Source organism: Rhipicephalus microplus, chromosome 3 (assembly GCF_043290135.1).
Source record: "Rhipicephalus microplus isolate Deutch F79 chromosome 3, USDA_Rmic, whole genome shotgun sequence".
Lineage (NCBI taxonomy): Eukaryota > Metazoa > Arthropoda > Arachnida > Ixodida > Ixodidae > Rhipicephalus > Rhipicephalus microplus.
The window spans coordinates 169,811,459-169,830,636 of record NC_134702.1 but is presented as its reverse complement, the minus strand read 5'-3'; the positions used below and the strand labels follow the sequence as shown (position 1 = coordinate 169,830,636).

The 19,178-nt window shown below is 42.2% G+C and overlaps 34 non-coding genes across 34 annotated transcripts; all 34 read right to left on the bottom strand.

Moving 5' to 3' along the window:
- Positions 1-548: 548 nt before the first annotated feature.
- On the bottom strand, positions 549-620 carry TRNAA-UGC (transfer RNA alanine (anticodon UGC)). The gene has a single exon. It is a non-coding gene; the product is annotated as a tRNA-Ala (tRNA).
- Positions 621-893: 273 nt separating this feature from the next.
- TRNAA-UGC (transfer RNA alanine (anticodon UGC)) lies at positions 894-965 on the bottom strand. The gene has a single exon. It is a non-coding gene; the product is annotated as a tRNA-Ala (tRNA).
- A 274-nt stretch (positions 966-1,239) lies between these two features.
- TRNAA-UGC (transfer RNA alanine (anticodon UGC)) lies at positions 1,240-1,311 on the bottom strand. The gene has a single exon. It is a non-coding gene; the product is annotated as a tRNA-Ala (tRNA).
- A 274-nt stretch (positions 1,312-1,585) lies between these two features.
- TRNAA-UGC (transfer RNA alanine (anticodon UGC)) lies at positions 1,586-1,657 on the bottom strand. The gene has a single exon. It is a non-coding gene; the product is annotated as a tRNA-Ala (tRNA).
- Positions 1,658-2,277: 620 nt separating this feature from the next.
- On the bottom strand, positions 2,278-2,349 carry TRNAA-UGC (transfer RNA alanine (anticodon UGC)). Its single transcript has one exon. It is a non-coding gene; the product is annotated as a tRNA-Ala (tRNA).
- A 272-nt stretch (positions 2,350-2,621) lies between these two features.
- TRNAA-UGC (transfer RNA alanine (anticodon UGC)) lies at positions 2,622-2,693 on the bottom strand. Its single transcript has one exon. It is a non-coding gene; the product is annotated as a tRNA-Ala (tRNA).
- A 274-nt stretch (positions 2,694-2,967) lies between these two features.
- On the bottom strand, positions 2,968-3,039 carry TRNAA-UGC (transfer RNA alanine (anticodon UGC)). Its single transcript has one exon. It is a non-coding gene; the product is annotated as a tRNA-Ala (tRNA).
- A 676-nt stretch (positions 3,040-3,715) lies between these two features.
- TRNAA-UGC (transfer RNA alanine (anticodon UGC)) lies at positions 3,716-3,787 on the bottom strand. The gene has a single exon. It is a non-coding gene; the product is annotated as a tRNA-Ala (tRNA).
- A 274-nt stretch (positions 3,788-4,061) lies between these two features.
- Positions 4,062-4,133, bottom strand: TRNAA-UGC (transfer RNA alanine (anticodon UGC)). Its single transcript has one exon. It is a non-coding gene; the product is annotated as a tRNA-Ala (tRNA).
- A 275-nt stretch (positions 4,134-4,408) lies between these two features.
- TRNAA-UGC (transfer RNA alanine (anticodon UGC)) lies at positions 4,409-4,481 on the bottom strand. The gene has a single exon. It is a non-coding gene; the product is annotated as a tRNA-Ala (tRNA).
- A 2,113-nt stretch (positions 4,482-6,594) lies between these two features.
- Positions 6,595-6,666, bottom strand: TRNAA-UGC (transfer RNA alanine (anticodon UGC)). The gene has a single exon. It is a non-coding gene; the product is annotated as a tRNA-Ala (tRNA).
- A 274-nt stretch (positions 6,667-6,940) lies between these two features.
- TRNAA-UGC (transfer RNA alanine (anticodon UGC)) lies at positions 6,941-7,012 on the bottom strand. Its single transcript has one exon. It is a non-coding gene; the product is annotated as a tRNA-Ala (tRNA).
- A 274-nt stretch (positions 7,013-7,286) lies between these two features.
- On the bottom strand, positions 7,287-7,358 carry TRNAA-UGC (transfer RNA alanine (anticodon UGC)). Its single transcript has one exon. It is a non-coding gene; the product is annotated as a tRNA-Ala (tRNA).
- Positions 7,359-7,631: 273 nt separating this feature from the next.
- On the bottom strand, positions 7,632-7,704 carry TRNAA-UGC (transfer RNA alanine (anticodon UGC)). The gene has a single exon. It is a non-coding gene; the product is annotated as a tRNA-Ala (tRNA).
- Positions 7,705-8,322: 618 nt separating this feature from the next.
- On the bottom strand, positions 8,323-8,395 carry TRNAA-UGC (transfer RNA alanine (anticodon UGC)). The gene has a single exon. It is a non-coding gene; the product is annotated as a tRNA-Ala (tRNA).
- A 273-nt stretch (positions 8,396-8,668) lies between these two features.
- Positions 8,669-8,742, bottom strand: TRNAA-UGC (transfer RNA alanine (anticodon UGC)). The gene has a single exon. It is a non-coding gene; the product is annotated as a tRNA-Ala (tRNA).
- Positions 8,743-9,014: 272 nt separating this feature from the next.
- On the bottom strand, positions 9,015-9,088 carry TRNAA-UGC (transfer RNA alanine (anticodon UGC)). Its single transcript has one exon. It is a non-coding gene; the product is annotated as a tRNA-Ala (tRNA).
- Positions 9,089-9,361: 273 nt separating this feature from the next.
- Positions 9,362-9,433, bottom strand: TRNAA-UGC (transfer RNA alanine (anticodon UGC)). Its single transcript has one exon. It is a non-coding gene; the product is annotated as a tRNA-Ala (tRNA).
- Positions 9,434-9,706: 273 nt separating this feature from the next.
- Positions 9,707-9,778, bottom strand: TRNAA-UGC (transfer RNA alanine (anticodon UGC)). Its single transcript has one exon. It is a non-coding gene; the product is annotated as a tRNA-Ala (tRNA).
- Positions 9,779-10,397: 619 nt separating this feature from the next.
- TRNAA-UGC (transfer RNA alanine (anticodon UGC)) lies at positions 10,398-10,469 on the bottom strand. Its single transcript has one exon. It is a non-coding gene; the product is annotated as a tRNA-Ala (tRNA).
- A 618-nt stretch (positions 10,470-11,087) lies between these two features.
- On the bottom strand, positions 11,088-11,159 carry TRNAA-UGC (transfer RNA alanine (anticodon UGC)). The gene has a single exon. It is a non-coding gene; the product is annotated as a tRNA-Ala (tRNA).
- Positions 11,160-11,835: 676 nt separating this feature from the next.
- TRNAA-UGC (transfer RNA alanine (anticodon UGC)) lies at positions 11,836-11,907 on the bottom strand. The gene has a single exon. It is a non-coding gene; the product is annotated as a tRNA-Ala (tRNA).
- A 618-nt stretch (positions 11,908-12,525) lies between these two features.
- TRNAA-UGC (transfer RNA alanine (anticodon UGC)) lies at positions 12,526-12,597 on the bottom strand. Its single transcript has one exon. It is a non-coding gene; the product is annotated as a tRNA-Ala (tRNA).
- A 676-nt stretch (positions 12,598-13,273) lies between these two features.
- On the bottom strand, positions 13,274-13,345 carry TRNAA-UGC (transfer RNA alanine (anticodon UGC)). Its single transcript has one exon. It is a non-coding gene; the product is annotated as a tRNA-Ala (tRNA).
- Positions 13,346-13,619: 274 nt separating this feature from the next.
- Positions 13,620-13,691, bottom strand: TRNAA-UGC (transfer RNA alanine (anticodon UGC)). Its single transcript has one exon. It is a non-coding gene; the product is annotated as a tRNA-Ala (tRNA).
- Positions 13,692-13,964: 273 nt separating this feature from the next.
- Positions 13,965-14,038, bottom strand: TRNAA-UGC (transfer RNA alanine (anticodon UGC)). The gene has a single exon. It is a non-coding gene; the product is annotated as a tRNA-Ala (tRNA).
- Positions 14,039-14,311: 273 nt separating this feature from the next.
- Positions 14,312-14,383, bottom strand: TRNAA-UGC (transfer RNA alanine (anticodon UGC)). Its single transcript has one exon. It is a non-coding gene; the product is annotated as a tRNA-Ala (tRNA).
- Positions 14,384-14,657: 274 nt separating this feature from the next.
- On the bottom strand, positions 14,658-14,729 carry TRNAA-UGC (transfer RNA alanine (anticodon UGC)). The gene has a single exon. It is a non-coding gene; the product is annotated as a tRNA-Ala (tRNA).
- Positions 14,730-16,038: 1,309 nt separating this feature from the next.
- TRNAA-UGC (transfer RNA alanine (anticodon UGC)) lies at positions 16,039-16,110 on the bottom strand. The gene has a single exon. It is a non-coding gene; the product is annotated as a tRNA-Ala (tRNA).
- Positions 16,111-16,384: 274 nt separating this feature from the next.
- Positions 16,385-16,458, bottom strand: TRNAA-UGC (transfer RNA alanine (anticodon UGC)). The gene has a single exon. It is a non-coding gene; the product is annotated as a tRNA-Ala (tRNA).
- Positions 16,459-17,132: 674 nt separating this feature from the next.
- On the bottom strand, positions 17,133-17,206 carry TRNAA-UGC (transfer RNA alanine (anticodon UGC)). The gene has a single exon. It is a non-coding gene; the product is annotated as a tRNA-Ala (tRNA).
- Positions 17,207-17,479: 273 nt separating this feature from the next.
- On the bottom strand, positions 17,480-17,551 carry TRNAA-UGC (transfer RNA alanine (anticodon UGC)). The gene has a single exon. It is a non-coding gene; the product is annotated as a tRNA-Ala (tRNA).
- Positions 17,552-18,170: 619 nt separating this feature from the next.
- TRNAA-UGC (transfer RNA alanine (anticodon UGC)) lies at positions 18,171-18,244 on the bottom strand. The gene has a single exon. It is a non-coding gene; the product is annotated as a tRNA-Ala (tRNA).
- A 673-nt stretch (positions 18,245-18,917) lies between these two features.
- On the bottom strand, positions 18,918-18,989 carry TRNAA-UGC (transfer RNA alanine (anticodon UGC)). The gene has a single exon. It is a non-coding gene; the product is annotated as a tRNA-Ala (tRNA).
- Between the last annotated feature and the right edge of the window lie 189 nt (positions 18,990-19,178).

The following is a 19,178-nucleotide window of genomic DNA, read 5'->3' as shown; positions in this document are numbered from 1 at the left end:
TAGTATAAATAAACAAAATCATCTCGTCATTGCTGCCTGATACAGCTTTTTCATCATTGAGAAAAGCCGCTTATCTCTACAGTAAAGAAAATGGCAGCGCTGTTCGATGAAATGTATTTCATGATATGCGCACCGGTAACTCGTGGTGCCGTAGTATTACAACAGGCAATAAAAAAAGATACCGCTAAAGTTGAGAGCGCTTTCGAGGTGCCGGGGTCTGAACCCGGGACTACTCAGATGCAAAGCGAGCGCTCTACCACTGAGCTACACCCCCGTTACATCTGGAGCACTCATTAACGAGTTTCTTGGTGCTCAACAGCTTCTCCTAACAATAAAATAATTCAATAGTTGAAATAAACAAAATCATCTCGTCATTGCTGCCTGATACCATTTTTTTCATCATTGAGAAAAGTCGCTTATCTCTATAGTCAAAGAAAATGGCAGCGCTGTTCGATGAAATGTATTTCATGATATGCACACCGGTAACTCGTGGTACTGAGGTATTACAACAGGCAATAAAAAAGATACCGCTAAAGTCGAGAGTGCTTTGGAGGTGCCGGGGATTGAACCCGGGACTTCTCACATGCAAAGCGAGCGCTCTACCACTGAGCTACACCCCCGTTACACTTGGAGCACTCATTAACGAGTTTCTTGGTGCTCATCAGCTTGTTCAAACAATAAGATAATCAATTAGTTGAAATAAACAAAATCATCTCGTCATTCTGCCTGCTACAGTTTTTTCATCATTGAGGAAAGCTGCATATTTCTATAGTCAAAGAAAATGGCAGCGCTGTTCGATGAAATGTATTTAATGATATGCGCACCGGTAACTCGTGGTGCCGTAGTATTACAACAGGCAATAAAAAAAGATACCGCTAAAGCCGAGAGCGCTTTCGAGGTGCCGGGGTCTGAACCCGGGACTACTCACATGCAAAGCGAGCGCTCTACCACTGAGCTACACCCCCTTTACATCTGGAGCAATAATTAACGAGTTTCTTGGTGCTCATCAGCATGTTCTAACAATAAAATAATTCAATAGTTGAAATAAACAAAATCATCTCGTCATTGCTGCCTGATACAGTTTTTTCATCATTGAGAAAAGCCGCTTATCTCTATAGTCAAAGAAAATGGCAGCGCTGTTCGATGAAATGTATTTCATGATATGCGTACCGGTGACTCGTGGTGCGGTAGTATTACAACAGGCAATAAAAAAAAATCCCGCTAATGTCGAGAGCGCTTTGGAGGTGCCGGGGATTCAACCCGGGACTTCTCACATGCAAAGCGAGCGCTCTACCACTGAGCTACACCCCCTTTACATCTGGAGCACTCATTAACGAGTTTCTTGGTGCTCATCAGCTTGTTAAAACAATAAAATAATCAATAAGTTGAAATAAACAAAATCGTCTCGTCATTGCTGCCTGATACAGTTTTTTCATCATTGAGTAAAGCCGCTTATCTCTATAGTCAAAGAAAATGGCAGCGCTGTTCGATGAAATGTATTTCATGATATGCGCACCGGTAACTCGTGGTGCCGTAGTATTACAACACGCAATAAAAAAAGATACCGCTAAAGTCGAGAGCGCTTTGGAGGTGCCGGGGATTGAACCCGAGACTTCTCACATGCAAAGCGAGCACTCTACCACTGAGCTACACCCCCGTTACATCTGGAGCACTCATTAACGAGTTTCTTGGTGCTCATCAGCTTGTTCTAACAATAAAATAATTCAATAGTTGAAATAAACAAAATCATCTCGTCATTGCTGCCTGATACAGTTTTTTCATCATTGAGAAAAGCTGCATATTTCTATAGTCAAAGAAAATGGCAGCGCTGTTCGATGAAATGTATTTCATGATATGCGCACCGGTAACTCGTGGTGCCGTAGTATTAAAACAGGCAATAAAAAAAGATACCGCTAAAGTCGAGAGCGCTTTCGAGGTGCCGGTGTCTGAACCCGGGACTACTCACATGCAAAGCGAGCGCTCTACCACTGAGCTACACCCCCGTTACATCTGGAGCACTCATTAACGAGTTTCTTGGTGCTCATCAGCTTCTCCTAACAATAAAATAATTCAATAGTTGAAATAAACAAAATCATCTCGTCATTGCTGCCTGATACAGTTTTTTCATCATTGAGAAAAGCCGCTTATCTCTATAGTCAAAGAAAATGGCAGCGCTGTTCGATGAAATGTATTTCATGATATGCGCACCAGTAACTCGTGGTGCCGTAGTATTACAACAGGCAATAAAAAAAGATACCGCTAAAGTCGAGAGTGCTTTGGAGGTGCCGGGGATTGAACCCAGGACTTCTCACATGCAAAGCGAGCGCTCTGCCACTGAGCTACACCTCCGTTACATTTGGAGCACTCATTAACGAGTTTCTTGGTGCTCATCAGCTTGTTCAAACAATAAGATAATCAATTAGTTGAAATAAACAAAATCATCTCGTCATTCTGCCTGATACAGTTTTTTCATCATTGAGGAAAGCTGCATATTTTATAGTCAAAGAAAATGGCAACGATGTTCGATAAAATGTATTTAATGATATGCGCACCGGTAACTCGTGGTGCCGTAGTATTACAACAGGCATTAAAAAAAGATACCGCTAAAGTCGAAAGCGCTTTCGAGGTGCCGGGGTCTGAACCCGGGACTACTCACATGCAAAGCGAGCGCTCTACCACTGAGCTACACCCCCTTTACATCTGGAGCACTCATTAACGAGTTTCTTGGTGCTCATCAGCTTGTTCTAACAATAAAATAATTCAATGGTTGAAATAAACAAAATCATCTCGTCATTGCTGCCTGATACAGTTTTTTCATCTTTGAGAAAAGCCGCTTATCTCTATAGTCAAAGAAAATGGCAGCGCTGTTCGATGAAATGTATTTCATGATATGCGTACCGGTGACTCGTGGTGCCGTAGTATTACAACAGGCAATGAAAAAAGATCCCGCTAATGTCGAGAGCGCTTTGGAGGTGCCGGGGATTCAACCCAGGACTTCTCACATGCAAAGCGAGCGCTCTACCACTGAGCTACACCCCTGTTACATCTGAAGCACTCATTAACGAGTTTCTTGATGCTCATCAGCTTGTTTCAACAATAAAATAATTCAAAAGTTGAAATAAACAAAATCATCTCGTCATTGCTGCCTGATACAGTTTTTTTCATCATTGAGAAAAGTCGCTTATCTCTATAGTCAAAGAAAATGGCAGCGATGTTCGATGAAATGTATTTCATGATATGCGCACCGGTAACTCGTGGTGCCGTAGTATTACAACAGGCAATAAAAAATATACCGCTAAAGTCGAGAGCGCTTTGGAGGTGCTGGGGATTGAGCCCGGGACTTCTCACATGCAAAGCGAGCGCTCTACCACTGAGCTACACCCTTTTTTCTTTCTTTATTGCCTGTTTACATACAACATTCACAAACATATATACATCCCCCGTCACATCTGGAGCACTCATTAACGAGTTTCTTGGTGCTCATTAGCTTGTTCTAACAATAAAATAATTCAATAGTTGAAATAAACAAAATCATAACGTCATTGCTACCTGATACAGTTTTTTCATCATTGAGGAAAGCTGCATATTTCTATAGTCAAAGAAAATGACAGCGCTGTTCGATGAAATGTGTTTCATGATATGCGCACCGGTAACTCGTGGTGCCGTAGTATTACAACAGGCAATAAAAAAGATACCGCTAAAGTCGAGAGCGCTTTGGAGGTGCCGGGGATTGAACCCGAGACTTCTCACATGCAAAGCGAGCGCTATACCACTGAGCTACACCCCCGTTACATCTGGAGCACTCATTAACGAGTTTCTTGGTGCTCATCAGCTTGTTCTAACAATAAAATAATTCAATAGTTGAAATAAACAAAATCATCTCGTCATTGCTGCCTGATACACTTTTTTCATCATTGAGAAAAGCCGCTTATCTCTATAGTCAAAGAAAATGGCAGCGCTGTTCGATGAAATGTATTTCATGATATGCGTACCGGTTACTCGTGGTGCCGTAGTATTACAACAGGCAATGAAAAAAGATCCCGCTAATGTCGAGAGCGCTTTGGAGGTGCCGGGGATTCAACCCAGGACTTCTCACATGCAAAGCGAGCGCTCTACCACTGAGCTACACCCCCTTTACATCTGGAGCACTCATTAACGAGTTTCTTGGTGCTCATCAACTTGTTAAAACAATAAAACAATCAATAAGTTGAAATAAACAAAATCATCTCGTCATTGCTGCCTGATACAGTTTTTTTCATCATTGAGGAAAGCCGCTTATCTCTATAGTCAAAGAAAATGGCAGCGCTGTTCGATGAAATGTATTTCATGATATGCGCACCGGTAACTCGTGGTGCCGTAGTATTACAACAGGCAATAAAAAAAGATACCGCTAAAGTCGAGAGCGCTTTCGAGGTGCCGGGGTCTGAACCCGGGACTACTCACATGCAAAGCGAGCGCTCTACCACTGAGCTACACCCCCGTTACATCTGGAGCACTCATTAACGAGATTCTTGGTGCTCAACAGCTTCTCCTAACAATAAAATCATTCAATAGTTGAAATAAACAAAATCATCTCGTCATTGATGCCTGATACAGTTTTTTCATCATTGAGGAAAGCCGCTTATCTCTATAGTCAAAGAAAATGGCAGCGCTGTTCGATGAAATGTATTTCATGATATGCGCACCGGTAACTAGTGGTGCCGTAGTATTACAGCAGGTAATAAAAAAGATACCGCTAAAGTCGAGAGCGCTTTCCAGGTGCCGGAGATTGAGCCCGGGACTTCTCACATGCAAAGCGAGCGCTCTACCACTGAGCTACACCCTTTTTTCTTTATTATTGCCTGTTTACATACAACATTCACAAACATATATACATCCCCCGTTACATCTGGAGCACTCATTAACGAGTTTCTTGGTGCTCATCAGCTTGTTCAAACAATAAGATAATCAATTAGTTGAAATAAACAAAATCATCTCGTCATTCTGCCTGATACAGTTTTTTCGTCATTGAGGAAAGCTGCATATTTTATAGTCAAAGAAAATGGCAACGATGCTCGATGAAATGTATTTAATGATATGCGCACCGGTAACTCGTGGTGCCGTAGTATTACAACAGGCAATAAAAAAAGATACCGCTAAAGTCGAAAGCGCTTTCGAGGTGCCGGGGTCTGAACCCGGGAGTACTCACATGCTAAGCGAGCACTCTACCACTGAGCTACACCCCCTTTACATCTGGAGCACTCATTAACGAGTTTCTTGGTGCTCATCAGCTTGTTCTAACAATAAAATTATTCAATAGTTGAAATTAACAAAATCATCTTGTCATTGCTGCCTGATACAGTTTTTTCATCATTGAGAAAAGCCGCTTATCTCTATAGTGAAAGAAAACGGCAGCGCTGTTCGATGAAATGTATTTCATGATATGCGCACCGGTAACTCGTGGTGCCGTAGTATTACAACAGGCAATAAAAAGATACCGCTAAAGTCGAGAGCGCTTTGGAGGTGCTGGGGATTGAGCCCAGGACTTCTCACATGCAAAGCGAGCGCTCTACCACTGAGCTACACCCTTTTTTCTTTCTTTATTGCCTGTTTACATACAACATTCACAAACATATATACATCCCCCGTTACATCTGGAGCACTCATTAACGAGTTTCTTGGTGCTCATCAGCTTGTTCTAACAATAAAATAATTCAATAGTTGAAATAAACAAAATCATAACGTCATTGCTACCTGATACAGTTTTTTCATCATTGAGGAAAGCTGCATATTTCTATAGTCAAAGAAAATGACAGCGCTGTTCGATGAAATGTGTTTCATGATATGCGCACCAGTAACTCGTGGTGCCGTAGTATTACAACAGGCAATAAAGAAAGATACCGCTAAAGTCGAGAGCGCTTTCGAGGTGCCGGGGGCTGAACCCGGGACTACTCACATGCAAAGCGAGCGCTCTACCACTGAGCTACACCCCCATTACATCTGCAGCACTCATTAAAGAGTTTCTTGGTGCTCATCAGCTTCTCCTAACAATAAAATCATTCAATAGTTGAAATAAACAAAATCATCTCGTCATTGCTGCTTGATACAGTTTTTTCATCATTGAGAAAAGCCGCTTATCTCTATAGTCAAAGAAAATGGCAACGCTGTTCGATGAAATGTATTACATGATATGGGCACCGGTGACTCGTGGTGCCGTAGTATTACAACAGGCAATGAAAAAAAGATCCCGCTAACGTCGAGAGCGCTTTGGAGGTACCGGGGATTCAACCCAGGACTTCTCACATGCAAAGCGAGTGCTCTACCACTGAGCGACACCCCCTTTACATCTGGAGCACTCATTAACGAGTTTCTTGGTGATCATCAGCTTGTTAAAACAATAAAATAATCAATAAGTTGAAATAAACAAAATCATCTCGTCATTGCTGCCTGATACAGTTTTTTTCATCATTGAGGAAAGCCGCTTATCTCTATAGTCAAAGAAACTGGCAGCGCTGTTCGATGAAATGTATTTCATGATATGCGTACCGGTGACTCGTGGTGCCGTAGTATTACAACAGGCAATGAAAAAAGATCCCGCTAATGTCGAGAGCGCTTTGGAGGTGCCGGGGATTCAACCCAGGACTTCTCACATGCAAAGCGAGCGCTCTACCACTGAGCTACACCCCCTTTACATCTGGAGCACTCATTAACGAGTTTCTTGGTGATCATCAGCTTGTTAAAACAATAAAATAATCAATAGGTTGAAATAAACAAAATCGTCTCGTCATTGCTGCCTGATACAGTTTTTTTCATCATTGAGGAAAGCCGCTTATCTCTATAGTCAAAGAAAATGGCAGCGCTGTTCGATGAATTGTATTTCATGATATGCGCACCGGTAACTCGTGGTGCCGTAGTATTGCAACAGGCAATAAAAAAGACACCGCTAAAGTCGAGAGTGCTTTGGAGGAGCCGGGGATTGAACCCGGGACTTCTCACATGCAAAGCGAGCGCTCTACCACTGAGCTACACCCCCTTTACATCTGGAGCACTCATTAACGAGTTTCTTGGTGCTCATCAGCTTGTTAAAACAATAAAATAATCAATTAGTTGAAATAAACAAAATCGTCTCGTCATTGCTGCCTGATACAGTTTTTTCATCATTGAGTAAAGCCGCTTATCTCTATACTCAAAGAAAATGGCAGCGCTGTTCGATGAAATGTATTTCATGATATGCGCACCGGTAACTCGTGGTGCCGTAGTATTACAACACGCAATAAAAAAAGATACCGCTAAAGTCGAGAGCGCTTTGGAGGTGCCGGGGATTGAACCCGAGACTTCTCACATGCAAAGCGAGCACTCTACCACTGAGCTACACCCCCGTTACATCTGGAGCACTCATTAACGAGTTTCTTGGTGCTCATCAGCTTGTTCTAACAATAAAATAATTCAATAGTTGAAATAAACAAAATCATCTCGTCATTGCTGCCTGATACAGTTTTTTCATCATTGAGAAAAGCTGCATATTTCTATAGTCAAAGAAAATGGCAGCGCTGTTCGATGAAATGTATTTCATGATATGCGCACCGGTAACTCGTGGTGCCGTAGTATTACAACAGGCAATAAAAAAGATACCGCTAAAGTTGAGAGCGCTTTCGAGGTGCCGGGGTCTGAACCCGGGACTACTCACATGCAAAGCGAGCGCTCTACCACTGAGCTACACCCCCGTTAGATCTGGAGCACTCATTAACGAGTTTCTTGGTGCTCAACAGCTTCTCCTAACAATAAAATAATTCAATAGTTGAAATAAACAAAATCATCTCGTCATTGCTGCCTCATACAGTTTTTTCATCATTGAGGAAAGCCGCTTATCTCTATAGTCAAAGAAAATGGCAGCGCTGTTCGATGAAATGTATTTCATGATATGCGCACCGGTAACTCGTGGTGCCGTAGTATTACAGCAGGCAATAAAAAAGATACCGCTAAAGTCGAGAGCGCTTTGCAGGTGCCGGAGATTGAACCCGGGACTTCTCACATGCAAAGCGAGCGGTCTACCACTCAGCTACACCCCTGTTACATCTGGGGCACTAATTAACGAGTTTCTTGGTGCTCATCAGCTTGTTCAAACAATAAAATAATTCAATAGTATAAATAAACAAAATCATCTCGTCATTGCTGCCTGATACAGTTTTTTTTCATCATTGAGAAAAGTCGCTTATCTCTATTGTCAAAAAAAATGGCAGCGCTGTTCGATGAAATGTATTTCATGATATGTGCACCGGTAACTCGTGGTGCCGTAGTATTGCAACAGGCAATAAAAAAATACCGCTAAAGTCGAGAGTGCTTTGGAGGAGCCGGGGGATTGAACCCGCGACTTCTCACATGCAAAGCGAGCGCTCTACCACTGAGCTACACCCCCGTTACATCTGAAGCACTCATTAACGAGTTTCTTGGTGCTCATCAGCTTCTCCTAACAATAAAATAATTCAATAGTTGAAATAAACAAAATCAGCTCGTCATTGCTGCCTGATACAGTTTTTTCATCATTGAGGAAAGCCGCTTATCTCTATAGTCAAAGAAAATGGCAGCGCTGTTCGATGAAATGTATTTCATGATAAGCGCACCGGTAACTCGTGGTGCCGTAGTATTACAGCAGGCAATAAAAAAGATACCGCTAAAGTCGAGAGCGCTTTGCAGGTGCCGGAGATTGAACCCGGGACTTCTCACATGCAAAGCGAGCGCTCTACCACTGAGCTACACCCCTGTTACATCTGGGGCACTCATTAACGAGTTTCTCGGTGCTCATCAGCTTGTTCAAACAATAAAATAATCAATTAGTTGAAATAAACAAAATTGTCTCGTCATTGCTGCCTGATACAGTTTTTTTCATCATTGAGGAAAGCCGCTTATCTCTATAGTCAAATAAAATGGCAGCGCTGTTCGATGAAATGTATTTCATGATATGCGCACCGGTAACTCGTGGTGCCGTAGTATTACAGCAGGAAATAAAAAAGATACCGCTGAAGTCGAGAGCGCTTTGCAGGTGCCGGGGATTGAACCCGGGACTTCTCACATGCAAAGCGAGCGCTCTACCACTGAGCTACACCCCTGTTACATCTAGAGCACTCATTAACGAGTTTCTTGGTGCTCATCAGCTTGTTTTAACAATAAAATAATTCAATAGTTGAAATAAACAAAATCATCTCGTCATTGCTGCCTGATACAGTTTTTTTTCATCAATGAGAAAAGTCGCTTATCTCTATTGTCAAAGAAAATGGCAGCGCTGTTCGATGAAATGTATTTCATGATATGCGCAGCGGTAACTCGTGGTGCCGTAGTATTGCAACAGGCAATAAAAAAGATACCGCTAAAGTCGAGAGTGCTTTGGAGGAGCCGGGGATTGAACCCGGGACTTCTCACATGCAAAGCGAGCGCTCTACCACTGAGCTACACCCCCTTTACATCTGGAGCACTCATTAACGAGTTTCTTGGTGCTCATCAGCTTGTTAAAACAATAAAATAATCAATTAGTTGAAATAAACAAAATCGTCTCGTCATTGCTGCCTGATACAGTTTTTTCATCATTGAGTAAAGCCGCTTATCTCTATAGTCAAAGAAAATGGCAGCGCTGTTCGATGAAATGTATTTCATGATATGCGCACCGGTAACTCGTGGTGCCGTAGTATTACAACACGCAATAAAAAAGATACCGCTAAAGTCGAGAGCGCTTTGGAGGTGCCGGGGATTGAACCCGAGACTTCTCACATGCAAAGCGAGCACTCTACCACTGAGCTACACCCCCGTTACATCTGGAGCACTCATTAACGAGTTTCTTGGTGCTCATCAGCTTGTTCTAACAATAAAATAATTCAATAGTTGAAATAAACAAAATCATCTCGTCATTGCTGCCTGATACAGTTTTTTCATCATTGAGAAAAGCTGCATATTTCTATAGTCAAAGAAAATGGCAGCGCTGTTCGATGAAATGTATTTCATGATATGCGCACCGGTAACTCGTGGTGCCGTAGTATTACAACAGGCAATAAAAAAAGATACCGCTAAAGTCGAGAGCGCTTTCGAGGTGCCGGTGTCTGAACCCGGGACTACTCACGTGCAAAGCGAGCGCTCTACCACTGAGCTACACCCCCGTTACAACTGGAGCACTCATTAACGAGTTTCTTGGTGCTCATCAGCTTCTCCTAACAATAAAATAATTCAATAGTTGAAATAAACAAAATCATCTCGTCATTGCTGCCTGATACAGTTTTTTCATCATTGAGAAAAGCCGCTTATCTCTATAGTCAAAGAAAATGGCAGCGCTGTTCGATGAAATGTATTTCATGATATGCGCACCAGTAACTCGTGGTGCCGTAGTATTACAACAGGCAATAAAAAAGATACCGCTAAAGTCGAGAGTGCTTTGGAGGTGCCGGGGATTGAACCCGGGACTTCTCACATGCAAAGCGAGCGCTCTGCCACTGAGCTAAACCTCCGTTACATTTGGAGCACTCATTAACGAGTTTCTTGGTGCTCATCAGCTTGTTCAAACAATAAGATAATCAATTAGTTGAAATAAACAAAATCATCTCGTCATTCTGCCTGATACAGTTTTTTCATCATTGAGGAAAGCTGCATATTTTATAGTCAAAGAAAATGGCAACGATGTTCGATAAAATGTATTTAATGATATGCGCACCGGTAACTCGTGGTGCCGTAGTATTACAACAGGCATTAAAAAAAGATACCGCTAAAGTCGAAAGCGCTTTCGAGGTGCCGGGGTCTGAACCCGGGACTACTCCCATGCAAAGCGAGCGCTCTACCACTGAGCTACACCCCCTTTACATCTGGAGCACTCATTAACGAGTTTCTTGGTGCTCATCAGCTTGTTCTAACAATAAAATAATTCAATGGTTGAAATAAACAAAATCATCTCGTCATTGCTGCCTGATACAGTTTTTTCATCTTTGAGAAAAGCCGCTTATCTCTATAGTCAAAGAAAATGGCAGCGCTGTTCGATGAAATGTATTTCATGATATGCGTACCGGTGACTCGTGGTGCCGTAGTATTACAACAGGCAATGAAAAAAGATCCCGCTAATGTCGAGAGCGCTTTGGAGGTGCCGGGGATTCAACCCAGGACTTCTCACATGCAAAGCGAGCGCTCTACCACTGAGCTACACCCCTGTTACATCTGGGGCACTCATTAACGAGTTTCTTGGTGCTCATCAGCTTGGTCAAACAATAAAATATTCAATTAGTTGAAATAAACAAAATTGTCTCGTCATTGCTGCCTGATACAGTTTTTTTCATCATTGAGGAAAGCCGCTTATCTCTATAGTCAAAGAAAATGGCAGCGCTGTTCGATGAAATGTATTTCATGATATGCGCACCGGTAACTCGTGGTGCCGTAGTATTACAACAGGCAATAAAAAATATACCGCTAAAGTCGAGAGCGCTTTCGAGGTGCTGGGGATTGAGCCCGGGACTTCTCACATGCAAAGCGAGCGCTCTACCACTGAGCTACACCCTTTTTTCTTTCTTTATTGCCTGTTTACATACAACATTCACAAACATATATACATCCCCCGTTACATCTGGAGCACTCATTAACGAGTTTCTTGGTGCTCATTAGCTTGTTCTAACAATAAAATAATTCAATAGTTGAAATAAACAAAATCATAACGTCATTGCTACCTGATACAGTTTTTTCATCATTGAGGAAAGCTGCATAATTCTATAGTCAAAGAAAATGACAGCGCTGTTCGATGAAATGTGTTTCATGATATGCGCACCGGTAACTCGTGGTGCCGTAGTATTACAACAGGCAATAAAAAAGATACCGCTAAAGTCGAGAGCGCTTTGGAGGTGCCGGGGATTGAACCCGAGACTTCTCACATGCAAAGCGAGCGCTCTACCACTGAGCTACACCCCCGTTACATCTGGAGCACTCATTAACGAGTTTCTTGGTGCTCATCAGCTTGTTCAAACAATAAGATAATCAATTAGTTGAAATAAACAAAATCATCTCGTCATTCTGCCTGATACAGTTTTTTCATCATTGAGGAAAGCTGCATATTTTATAGTCAAAGAAAATGGCAACGATGTTCGATAAAATGTATTTAATGATATGCGCACCGGTAACTCGTGGTGCCGTAGTATTACAACAGGCATTAAAAAAAGATACCGCTAAAGTCGAAAGCGCTTTCGAGGTGCCGGGGTCTGAACCCGGGACTACTCCCATGCAAAGCGAGCGCTCTACCACTGAGCTACACCCCCTTTACATCTGGAGCACTCATTAACGAGTTTCTTGGTGCTCATCAGCTTGTTCTAACAATAAAATAATTCAATGGTTGAAATAAACAAAATCATCTCGTCATTGCTGCCTGATACAGTTTTTTCATCTTTGAGAAAAGCCGCTTATCTCTATAGTCAAAGAAAATGGCAGCGCTGTTCGATGAAATGTATTTCATGATATGCGTACCGGTGACTCGTGGTGCCGTAGTATTACAACAGGCAATGAAAAAAGATGCCGCTAATGTCGAGAGCGCTTTGGAGGTGCCGGGGATTCAACCCAGGACTTCTCACATGCAAAGCGAGCGCTCTACCACTGAGCTACACCCCTGTTACATCTGGGGCACTCATTAACAAGTTTCTTGGTGCTCATCAGCTTGGTCAAACAATAAAATATTCAATTAGTTGAAATAAACAAAATTGTCTCGTCATTGCTGCCTGATACAGTTTTTTTCATCATTGAGGAAAGCCGCTTATCTCTATAGTCAAAGAAAATGGCAGCGCTGTTCAATGAAATGTATTTCATGATATGCGCACCGGTAACTCGTGGTGCCGTAGTATTACAACAGGTAATAAAAAATATACCGCTAAAGTCGAGAGCGCTTTGGAGGTGCTGGGGATTGAGCCCGGGACTTCTCACATGCAAAGCGAGCGCTCTACCACTGAGCTACACCCTTTTTTCTTTCTTTATTGCCTGTTTACATACAACATTCACAAACATATATACATCCCCCGTTACATCTGGAGCACTCATTAACGAGTTTCTTGGTGCTCATTAGCTTGTTCTAACAATAAAATAATTCAATAGTTGAAATAAACAAAATCATAACGTCATTGCTACCTGATACAGTTTTTTCATCATTGAGGAAAGCTGCATAATTGTATAGTCAAAGAAAATGACAGCGCTGTTCGATGAAATGTGTTTCATGATATGCGCACCGGTAACTCGTGGTGCCGTAGTATTACAACAGGCAATAAAAAAGATACCGCTAAAGTCGAGAGCGCTTTGGAGGTTCCGGGGATTGAACCCGAGACTTCTCACATGCAAAGCGAGCGCTCTACCACTGAGCTACACCCCCGTTACTTCTGGAGCACTCATTAACGAGTTTCTTGGTGCTCATCAGCTTGTTCTAACAATAAAATAATTCAATAGTTGAAATAAACAAAATCATCTCGTCATTGCTGCCTGATACACTTTTTTCATCATTGAGAAAAGCCGCTTATCTCTATAGTCAAAGAAAATGGCAGCGCTGTTCGATGAAATGTATTTCATGATATGCGTACCGGTGACTCGTGGTGCCGTAGTATTACAACAGGCAATGAAAAAAGATCCCGCTAATGTCGTGAGCGCTTTGGAGGTGCCGGGGATTCAACCCAGGACTTCTCACATGCAAAGCGAGCGCTCTACCACTGAGCTACACCCCCTTTACATCTGGAGCACTCATTAACGAGTTTCTTGGTGCTCATCAGCTTGTTAAAACAATAAAATAATCAATTAGTTGAAATAAACAAAATTGTCTCGTCATTGCTGCCTGATACAGTTTTTTCATCATTGAGGAAAGCCGCTTATCTCTATAGTCAAATAAAATGGCAGCGCTGTTCGATGAAATGTATTTCATGATATGCGCACCGGTAACTCGTGGTGCCGTAGTATTACAGCAGGAAATAAAAAAGATACCGCTGAAGTCGAGAGCGCTTTGCAGTTGCCGGGGATTGAACCCGGGACTTCTCACATGCAAAGCGAGCGCTCTACCACTGAGCTACACCCCTGTTACATCTAGAGCACTCATTAACGAGTTTCTTGGTGCTAATCAGCTTGTTTTAACAATAAAATAATTCAATAGTTGAAATAAACAAAATCATCTCGTCATTGCTGCCTGATACAGTTTTTTTTCATCAATGAGAAAAGTCGCTTATCTCTATTGTCATAGAAAATGGCAGCGCTGTTCGATGAAATGTATTTCATGATATGCGCACCGGTAATTCGTGGTGCCGTAGTATTGCAACAGGCAATAAAAAAGATACCGCTAAAGTCGAGAGTGCTTTGGAGGAGCCGGGGATTGAACCCGGGACTTCTCACATGCAAAGCGAGCGCTCTACCACTGAGCTACACCCCCTTTACATCTGGAGCACTCATTAACGAGTTTCTTGGTGCTCATCAGCTTGTTAAAACAATAATATAATCAATTAGTTGAAATAAACAAAATCGTCTCGTCATTGCTGCCTGATACAGTTTTTTCATCATTGAGTAAAGCCGCTTATCTCTATAGTCAAAGAAAATGGCAGCGCTGTTCGATGAAATGTATTTCATGATATGCGCACCGGTAACTCGTGGTGCCGTAGTATTACAACACGCAATAAAAAAAGATACCGCTAAAGTCGAGAGCGCTTTGGAGGTGCCGGGGATTGAACCCGAGACTTCTCACATGCAAAGCGAGCGCTCTACCACTGAGCTACACCCCTGTTACATCTGGAGCACTCATTAACGAGTTTCTTGGTGCTCATCAGCTTCTCCTAACAATAAAATAATTCAATAGTTGAAATAAACAAAATCATCTCGTCATTGCTGCCTGATACAGTTTTTTCATCATTGAGAAAAGCCGCTTATCTCTATAGTCAAAGAAAATGGCAGCGCTGTTCGATGAAATGTATTTCATGATATGCGCACCGGTAACTCGTGGTGCCGTAGTATTACAACAGGCAATAAAAAAAGATACCGCTAAAGTCGAGAGCGCTTTCGAGGTGCCGGTGTCTGAACCCGGGACTACTCACGTGCAAAGCGAGCGCTCTACCACTGAGCTACACCCCCGTTACAACTGGAGCACTCATTAACGAGTTTCTTGGTGCTCATCAGCTTCTCCTAACAATAAAATAATTCAATAGTTGAAATAAACAAAATCATCTCGTCATTGCTGCCTGATACAGTTTTTTCATCATTGAGAAAAGCCGCTTATCTCTATAGTCAAAGAAAATGGCAGCGCTGTTCGATGAAATGTATTTCATGATATGCGCACCAGTAACTCGTGGTGCCGTAGTATTACAACAGGCAATAAAAAAGATACCGCTAAAGTCGAGAGTGCTTTGGAGGTGCCGGGGATTGAACCCGGGACTTCTCACATGCAAAGCGCGCGCTCTGCCACTGAGCTAAACCTCCGTTACATTTGGAGCACTCATTAACGAGTTTCTTGGTGCTCATCAGCTTGTTCAAACAATAAGATAATCAATTAGTTGAAATAAACAAAATCATCTCGTCATTCTGCCTGATACAGTTTTTTCATCATTGAGGAAAGCTGCATATTTTATAGTCAAAGAAAATGGCAACGATGTTCGATAAAATGTATTTAATGATATGCGCACCGGTAACTCGTGGTGCCGTAGTATTACAACAGGCATTAAAAAAAGATACCGCTAAAGTCGAAAGCGCTTTCGAGGTGCCGGGGTCTGAACCCGGGACTACTCCCATGCAAAGCGAGCGCTCTACCACTGAGCTACACCCCCTTTACATCTGGAGCACTCATTAACGAGTTTCTTGGTGCTCATCAGCTTGTTCTAACAATAAAATAATTCAATGGTTGAAATAAACAAAATCATCTCGTCATTGCTGCCTGATACAGTTTTTTCATCTTTGAGAAAAGCCGCTTATCTCTATAGTCAAAGAAAATGGCAGCGCTGTTCGATGAAATGTATTTCATGATATGCGTACCGGTGACTCGTGGTGCCGTAGTATTACAACAGGCAATGAAAAAAGATCCCGCTAATGTCGAGAGCGCTTTGGAGGTGCCGGGGATTCAACCCAGGACTTCTCACATGCAAAGCGAGCGCTCTACCACTGAGCTACACCCCTGTTACATCTGGGGCACTCATTAACGAGTTTCTTGGTGCTCATCAGCTTGGTCAAACAATAAAATATTCAATTAGTTGAAATAAACAAAATTGTCTCGTCATTGCTGCCTGATACAGTTTTTTTCATCATTGAGGAAAGCCGCTTATCTCTATAGTCAAAGAAAATGGCAGCGCTGTTCGATGAAATGTATTTCATGATATGCGCACCGGTAACTCGTGGTGCCGTAGTATTAAAGCAGGAAATAAAAAAGATACCGCTAAAGTCGAGAGCACTTTGCAGGTGCCGGGGATTGAACCCAGGACTTCTCACATGCAAAGCGAGCGCTCTACCACTGAGCTACACCCCTGTTACATCTGGAGCACTCATTAACGAGTTTCTTGATGCTCATCAGCTTGTTTCAACAATAAAATAATTCAATAGTTGAAATAAACAAAATCATCTCGTCATTGCTGCCTGATACAGTTTTTTTCATCATTGAGAAAAGTCGCTTATCTCTATAGTAAAAGAAAATGGCAGCGATGTTCGATGAAATGTATTTCATGATATGCGCACCGGTAACTCGTGGTGCCGTAGTATTACAACAGGCAATAAAAAATATTCCGCTAAAGTCGAGAGCGCTTTGGAGGTGCTGGGGATTGAGCCCGGGACTTCTCACATGCAAAGCGAGCGCTCTACCACTGAGCTACACCCTTTTTTCTTTCTTTATTGCCTGTTTACATACAACATTCACAAACATATATACATCCCCCGTTACATCTGGAGCACTCATTAACGAGTTTCTTGGTGCTCATTAGCTTGTTCTAACAATAAAATAATTCAATAGTTGAAATAAACAAAATCATAACGTCATTGCTACCTGATACAGTTTTTTCATCATTGAGGAAAGCTGCATAATTCTATAGTCAAAGAAAATGACAGCGCTGTTCGATGAAATGTGTTTCATGATATGCGCACCGGTAACTCGTGGTGCCGTAGTATTACAACAGGCAATAAAAAAGATACCGCTAAAGTCGAGAGCACTTTGCAGGTGCCGGGGATTGAACCCAGGACTTCTCACATGCAAAGCGAGCGCTCTACCACTGAGCTACACCCCTGTTACATCTAGAGCACTCATTAACGAGTTTCTTGGTGCTCATCAGCTTGTTTTAACAATAAAATAATTCAATAGTTGAAATAAACAAAATCATCTCGTCATTGCTGCCTGATACAGTTTTTTTTCATCAATGAGAAAAGTCGCTTATCTCTATTGTCAAAGAAAATGGCAGCGCTGTTCGATGAAATGTATTTCATGATATGCGCACCGGTAACTCGTGGTGCCGTAGTATTGCAACAGGCAATGAAAAAGATACCGCTAAAGTCGAGAGTGCTTTGGAGGAGCCGGGGATTGAACCCGGGACTTCTCACATGCAAAGCGAGTGCTCTACCACTGAGCTACACCCCCGTTACATCTGGAGCACTCATTAACGAGTTTCTTGGTGCTCATCAGCTTCTCCAAACAATAAAAAAATTCAATAGTATAAATAAACAAAATCATCTCGTCATTGCTGCCTGATACAGTTTTCTCATCATTGAGAAAAGCCGCTTATCTCTACAGTCAAAGAAAATGGCAGCGCTGTTCGATGAAATGTATTTCATGATATGCGCACCGGTATCTCGTGGTGCCGAAGTATTACAGCAGGCAATAAAAAAGATACCGCTAAAGTGGAGAGCGCTTTGCAGGTGCCGGAGATTGAACTCGGGACTTCTCACATGCAAAGCGAGCGCTCTACCACTGAGCTACACCCCTGTTACATCTGGGGCACTCATTAACGAGTTTCTTGGTGCTCATCAGCTTGGTCAAACAATAAAATATTCAATTAGTTGAAATAAACAAAATTGTCTCGTCATTGCTGCCTGATACAGTTTTTTTCATCATTGAGGAAAGCCGCTTATCTCTCTAGTCAAAGAAAATGGCAGCGCTGTTCGATGAAATGTATTTCATGATATGCGCACCGGTAACTCGTGGTGCCGTAGTATTAAAGCAGGAAATTAAAAAGATACCGCTAAAGTCGAGAACGCTTTGCAGGTGCCGGGGATTGAACCCGGGACTTCTCACATGCAAAGCGAGCGCTCTACTACTGAGCTACACCCCTGTTACATCTGGAGCACTCATTAACGAGTTTCTTGGTGCTCATCAGCTTGTTTCAACAATAAAATAATTCAATAGTTGAAATAAACAAAATTGTCTCGTCATTGCTGCCTGATACAGTTTTTTTCATCATTGAGAAAAGTCGCTTATCTCTATAGTCAAAGAAAATGGCAGCGATGTTCGATGAAATGTATTTCATGATATGCGCACCGGTAACTCGTGGTGCCGTAGTATTACAACAGGCAATAAAAAGATACCGCTAAAGTCGAGAGCGCTTTGGAGGTGCTGGGGATTGAGCCCAGGACTTCTCACATGCAAAGCGAGCGCTCTACCACTGAGCTACACCCTTTTTTCTTTCTTTATTGCCTGTTTACATACAACATTCACAAACATATATACATCCCCCGTTACATCTGGAGCACTCATTAACGAGTTTCTTGGTGCTCATCAGCTTGTTCTAACAATAAAATAATTCAATAGTTGAAATAAACAAAATCATAACGTCATTGCTACCTGATACAGTTTTTTCATCATTGAGGAAAGCTGCATATTTCTATAGTCAAAGAAAATGGCAGCGCTGTTCGATGAAATGTCTTTTATGATATGCGCACCAGTAACTCGTGGTGCCGTAGTATTACAACAGGCAATAAAAAAGATACCGCTAAAGTCGAGAGCGCTTTGGAGGTGCCGGGGATTGAACCCGAGACTTCTCACATGCAAAGCGAGCGCTCTACCACTGAGCTACACCCCCGTTACATCTGGAGCACTCATTAACGAGTTTCTTGGTGCTCATCGGCTTGTTCTAACAATAAAATAATTCAATAGTTGAAATAAACCAAATCATCTCGTCATTGCTGCCTGATACATTTTTTTTCATCATTGAGGAAAGCTGCATATTTCTACAGTCAAAGAAATTGGCAGCGCTGTTCGATGAAATGTA